Source organism: Bombyx mori, chromosome 4 (genome assembly GCF_030269925.1).
Source record: "Bombyx mori chromosome 4, ASM3026992v2".
Taxonomy (NCBI): Eukaryota; Metazoa; Arthropoda; class Insecta; order Lepidoptera; family Bombycidae; genus Bombyx; species Bombyx mori.
The window spans coordinates 16,741,030-16,747,009 of record NC_085110.1 but is presented as its reverse complement, the minus strand read 5'-3'; the positions used below and the strand labels follow the sequence as shown (position 1 = coordinate 16,747,009).

At 37.6% G+C, this 5,980-nt stretch overlaps 1 non-coding gene across 1 annotated transcript; it reads right to left on the bottom strand.

Moving 5' to 3' along the window:
* Window positions 1-5,508: 5,508 nt before the first annotated feature.
* On the bottom strand, window positions 5,509-5,582 carry TRNAN-GUU (transfer RNA asparagine (anticodon GUU)). The gene has a single exon. It is a non-coding gene; the product is annotated as a tRNA-Asn (tRNA).
* Window positions 5,583-5,980: the final 398 nt, after the last annotated feature.

Below are 5,980 nucleotides of genomic sequence, written 5' to 3'. Positions count from 1 at the left end.
GCGGCCCGCACACACATAGACACCCTTCAATCCCTACAATCCCGCTTTTGCAGGTTAGCTGTCGGGGCTCCGTGGTTCGTGAGGAACGTTGACCTACACGACGACCTGGGCCTCGAATCAATTCGGAAATACATGAAGTCAGCGTCGGAACGATACTTCGATAAGGCTATGCGTCATGATAATCGCCTTATCGTTGCCGCCGCTGACTACTCCCCGAATCCTGATCATGCAGGAGCCAGTCACCGTCGACGCCCTAGACACGTCCTTACGGATCCATCAGATCCAATAACCTTTGCATTAGATGCCTTCAGCTCTAATACTAGGAGCAGGCTTAGGGACCCCGGTAACCGTACTCGTCGAACTCGACAAAGAGGTCGACGTGCAACCTAACCCATGCATCAGCCCGCTGAGTTTCTCGCCGGATCTTCTCAGCGGGTCGCGATTCCGATCCGGTAGTAGATTCATTCGCGAAACAATTGCTCTTGAGTTGTTAGGTCTCCTTCGGAGGCGCTCGGGCAGTTGTTAGCAAATCCCACCCCTCTTGGCTGAGCCTTTGCTCGCCCACCTGTCCTGGTGAAACTGGAAAGGCCTTCGGGCCACCAGTAAACTTTCAATCATAAAAAAAAAAAAAAAAAGATGTAAAGCAAAACTCCGGATACGCATTGTGGATTAATGAAGTGATTCTAGTATGGTTGAACTCTATTCCGGTACCTAAGAGTGCTTCAAGGCAAATTAATGACTCCATCACCGATCCAAAATGTAGTTTCAATTATTTTGAAAAGCACCTTTATTTCTTAGTTGGGTGGACGAGTTCACAGCACACCTGGTGTTAAGCGGTTACTGGAGCCCATAGACATAGATGTAAGTTCTAAGGTCTCAGCATAGTTACAACGGCTGCCCCACCCTTCAAATCGAAACGCATTACTTCTTCACGGCAGAAATAGGCGGGGTGGTGGTGGACTCACATGAGGTCCTACCACCAGTAATCTACATAAAATATTATATGTTAGTTCCAATTCCATGTAAGATCTCTCAGGGATCTTCAATACCGCGTTTCAAACATGTGGCATATTACCTATTTATATTCACAACCAAATGAATTTCAACATCTCTGTCGCACGGAACATAAAAATTTAACGAGCATTACACGTCTTAGTAAATTTTGCTCGGTCCCATTGTATTAACTAAACATAATGATTTTCATATTAATACGGAACCATAAAATGTACCCCGTTGTTTTATTGAATTTCACGGGCTACCTATTACCTAACAACAACTTTGGTCAATTTTTAAATGCATAAACGTCGCTTTAGATAATAAATTTTTATATCTAGAGTACTTTTACAAGTACAGTACAGTCTGATCTTACTTACTGTAATACTAAGTCGCAAGTGTCCGTATTCTAATATGTAATACAGGTATAGGTAGGATACTGAGGCTGGTTTTTATTTCAAATTATTTTTTTCACTAAGTGTTATATTCACTAATGACTAGCAGTCATATGAAAGATAAACTGCGTGCATAAATGAAACTCATCTATATATTAATACGTGAAGCAAAAACTTTGTATCCCTTTTTACGAAAATTGCGCGGGCGGAGGAGTATGAAATTTTCCACACTTATAGGGAATATAGAGAAGGAGTGCACAATGCTAATATTTTTTTTAAATAATGCATAAAAGATACATTAAATCAATAAAGAAAACATTACACACACTACATACCGTGTATTTGGCGCACACACGCATGTATACTATTTATTTGTTCTTGACGTATATGGTCAAACTGAGAATAGATTAAGTATTGTTTGTCTTTATTAATATATTTTAATAGTGTAGCCTTGGCGAAATTTGTGATTATAGAAGTATAAAATACAACCATAATAGTGTACAAACTTACAATTTCAATTAATTATAGTCGAATTTCGACTACTACGGGACCTCTAGTATTTATAATTTTACAAAGGTACTCATGGATAGATATGTTTGTTCGCTCATGTTGCTAGCTAGTAATGTCTAGTAATGTTAATTAATAGTAGGTATATTCGCAATTCAGCGCAAAAATTTGAATACCAATGGTCAAACCAGACACATCAATTACACAAAACCTCATCTCTTCAAGCCACAGGGCATAATTGTTCGGTAGAAGAAATTAGTAGAATGCTAAACATGTACCGACTCTCGACACGTATCATTACCGATATTTAAGGCAGGACAAGTCAGGGTTTTAAAAGATTAAGAGTTATAGATTTAAACAGAAACATATGCATGGAAATTGTCACTACAAGTGGATGAAAAGACATATTGATATCTGTCACTTCCACAAAAAGCCCTGGGTATAAACGCATATTAAAGAAAGACGGTAATGAGAGGAAAGGGAGTCCTAAAAAGAGACTTGGCTGGACTGTGTGAAAGAGGATATGCCAGAGAAGGATCTGAGTGCAAAAATTACGCACAAAGATGACATTCTGCATTGAACTCACATAGTTGGATTATTATTTTTTTTTTTATTGCTTAGTTAATAAGGAAAGATAATATTGATATGATAAGAGCAAGAAGAAGAAGAAGATTTGTCAGCTCCACGCTGCCGAACTCAAATTGAGGGACGCATGATGCTTTAACCTACCTACACCTAAAGCCCAGATATTGAGAACAAACATTTTTGAAACCCTGAATTTTAAGGCTACTAATTTAATAATTATTTTCAAAAAGAGATCTAAATACGTAGTAGTTCAGTAAGTAAGCTACTATAGTGTTTATTTAATGCATTGTTTTCAATGATTGCAATGATTTCAAGTGGTCGGTGTTCAATGCCAAATTTAATAGCAAATTTCTAAAAACGCCTAATAAATACATTTAAACGTTCATCTATATTTTTTAAGATGTGAAAAGCCTACGCTATTTTCTACATATAATTACGACGGAGCTTGATTCTTTTTAACTGTTATTTAAGTTTTTTTTTGGAGTTTACTCCTTTAGAATCGATTTACATATATAGGCCCGGGGTATGAAAATTATGGGGACCAAAATCGTACTAGCATGTCACACGAAATGCGTTATGCGCCTGATTGCGCATGTCACACGAAATGCGTTATCGCAGGTGACGCCGGGCTGCTGCGCCGGCAGTCCGCCACAAAGCCTCGTACTGATCGCGCGTTTCTCTCATTATTGTATTTTCATATATTTGTTAGTCGTTTGTTTTGTGTCTCGTTAATTTGTTAATAATCTGTAGTGTATCGTGTTGTCGTAATATAGAACTATTTCTCGTATTGTTTCGTTTAATTTTTTATATCCAGTAAACTCCAGTCGTGCGTCGGAGCGGACACACACACTTTTTTTATTGCCCTTGTAGGCAGACGAGCATACGGCCCACCTGATGGTGAGTGGTTACCGTCGCCCATGGACTTCAGCAATGCCAGAGGCAGAGCTAAGCCGCTGCCTACCGCTTAATACTCTTCACAAGCCTCGTTTGAAGAAGGACATCTCATAGCGTACTAAGCATGAACAGTCAAAATATAACCCTCACTCAGATCAGTTCACACTGTATCTTCTCCAGCGGTGATTTAAAAAACAAAAAAAAAAAAACAACAAACCTTGAACAAAACAGAAGCGCATACAAAAAATATGATGACACTGTACGTATTCAATAAAAATTAAAAAAAACAAACGCCGCCATGACGGGTCCATCGAAATTTAATTAAACACTTAACAATTCGTTAACATAACGCGTAGTTAAATATTGTTGTTTGTTTAAACTGTTGACTTCGAATGTCGAACTACACAATAAATGCGTTCTATTTGTTTTCTGAATTCGTAAATTTTGTTTTTGTCGACTGATTGGCGTTATTGTGTTTTAACCGGCGACATTCGGAATGTTTAATAGAAGACTTGTTTGTGTTCACTGCCGTTATGACGTTTTAGAAGCTGTGGTTACTATGTATAAGCGAAACCAGTGACAGTGCACGCAAGAGCTATGAACTCATTTAGAATTTTACTAGTTGCAAAACCTACTTCCAATATGACGTAGTGTAAGGGAACGATTGCTTAAAACTATGAACACAGGAATCGTGTTTTTTTTCTTCTACCAATCCTGATAGCCTTGAGAGGCTATTTCAGCTTCGCCGTAACATGTAGGTGAGCTCACGGTACTCAAACCGGAGTGTTGCTAACACTGGCCCTAGCAAGAGCAGTGCTTCGCAGAATCTACCACCGGATCGGAAACGCGACCCACTCAGAAGATCCGGCGAGAAACTCAGTGGGCTGTATCTATGGGTTAATTCGCTCGTCGAGCCCTTCGTCGCAAGGAACTGGTAATCGAGATAGGTTTATTATTAAATTTTTAAATTAGGTTATCATTTTCTGCGTATTTAAGGCCCATAATTGACATTAATTTTATTGTTCTATGCGATATATATTATGTACATACACACTTATTAGTCAAATATGTTATTTTACCAAAATCTATAAAGCGTAATCCGAAAGAGTACTACTACCATAAACAATAAATGAAAAGGGGAAAGCCATAAATTGCTTGATTTTTTTTTTAAATTAATTTCTCAGCTACTAAACTTAGTGATTTTAATCTACAATTAAGTGAATTAATCTTTTCGAAAATGACAGAATAATTAAAGACCCTTGCGACGGGCGGTCTAATTAGTGACTGTATTCATCTTTGCATCTCTTTTTAAACTATAGACTACGATAGAGACAATTATCTGTTTTAAAGCAACGTATTATCAACAGGCCTGGAATATCTGTTATACTACATATAATAATGTTATTGTGTGCTTAACTTATTAATTAGTGCTGTCTCCCTTTCCTGTTAGTTGGGTTAGACAGAGATAAAAATCTTCCCTAGTGTTTTAGTATCGGTAGCAGTTAGAAGAGCCCCCGCATTAATTAATTCAATGTCCCGTTAATAGTTGTTTTTGAAAAACACTTCGTATATAAAACTAACATAAAATATAACTCTATTAAGGTAAGAACTTTTTGACCGCTATTTCTAAATTAATTATGACAAGATTCGATGATTAGCCCTTATCGACATTACGGTTCTTTTGCGTACTTGTGATCTCCTCCTCCTCTTTGCGTCGGTTTCCTCATTACTGAAGGTCGTGGTCATGGCCTTGAAACAGTTTGTTTTTATAATGCACCGCCATCTGTTCCTATCTGCAGCTGAGTGCAGAGCATCGTGCACTGTAGTATCAAGGGCTGCACGAATCTGGTCCGTCCAACGGGTCGGGTTCCTGCCTCTTGGTCGCTTGCCCACGACCTTTCCAGTTACCACTAATTTAACTTGTGACCAAATCATACTATATTATAAAAAAAAAAAAAAAAAAATATATAGTAATAGCAAATTTGTGAATTGTTTTTTTTTTCTAAGCGCTAAGAACAAAGTAAAAGAAAAAATTGTATTAATTACGAAAAAAGAATCTAAGGCTCGATCGTTGTGTGAGTAAAATTAAACAAAAAGATTTGGTAAATTTATTATAAAAAGTATACAAAAAACGCGCCCCCGGGTGGGCTCGAACCACCAACCTTTCGGTTAACAGCCGAACGCGCTAGCCAATTGCGCCACGGAGGCGTTGGTGGAGAGGTTGAAATTAGCGTACCGTTTATTATAGACCAAATTAAATACATTTTGTCACTGATAAGAGAGTTTTGATAATAGCCGATTGAAGTAAAAAAGACTGATCAAATAGAAAAATCAAATAAATGTATTATAATCAATGGACATTCTATTCAAATATTTTACAGAAACGTTTTGATGCCAAAATAAATTTAATCTCAAAGTAGTTAAGAGCTCCACATTGAATCTGTCTTTATTGGAAAAGTTGTAGCTTGTAGCGAGCGTCCGAAGCACTAGAATCCGGACTTCTTAGTCAGTAGTACAACTTTCCTTAATGTTAATTGTTTTCAGTTAAGTTGTACCGATTTCTAGACTCACTTTGATGCTCTCTCGGTCTGTCTTATCGTGTTAAA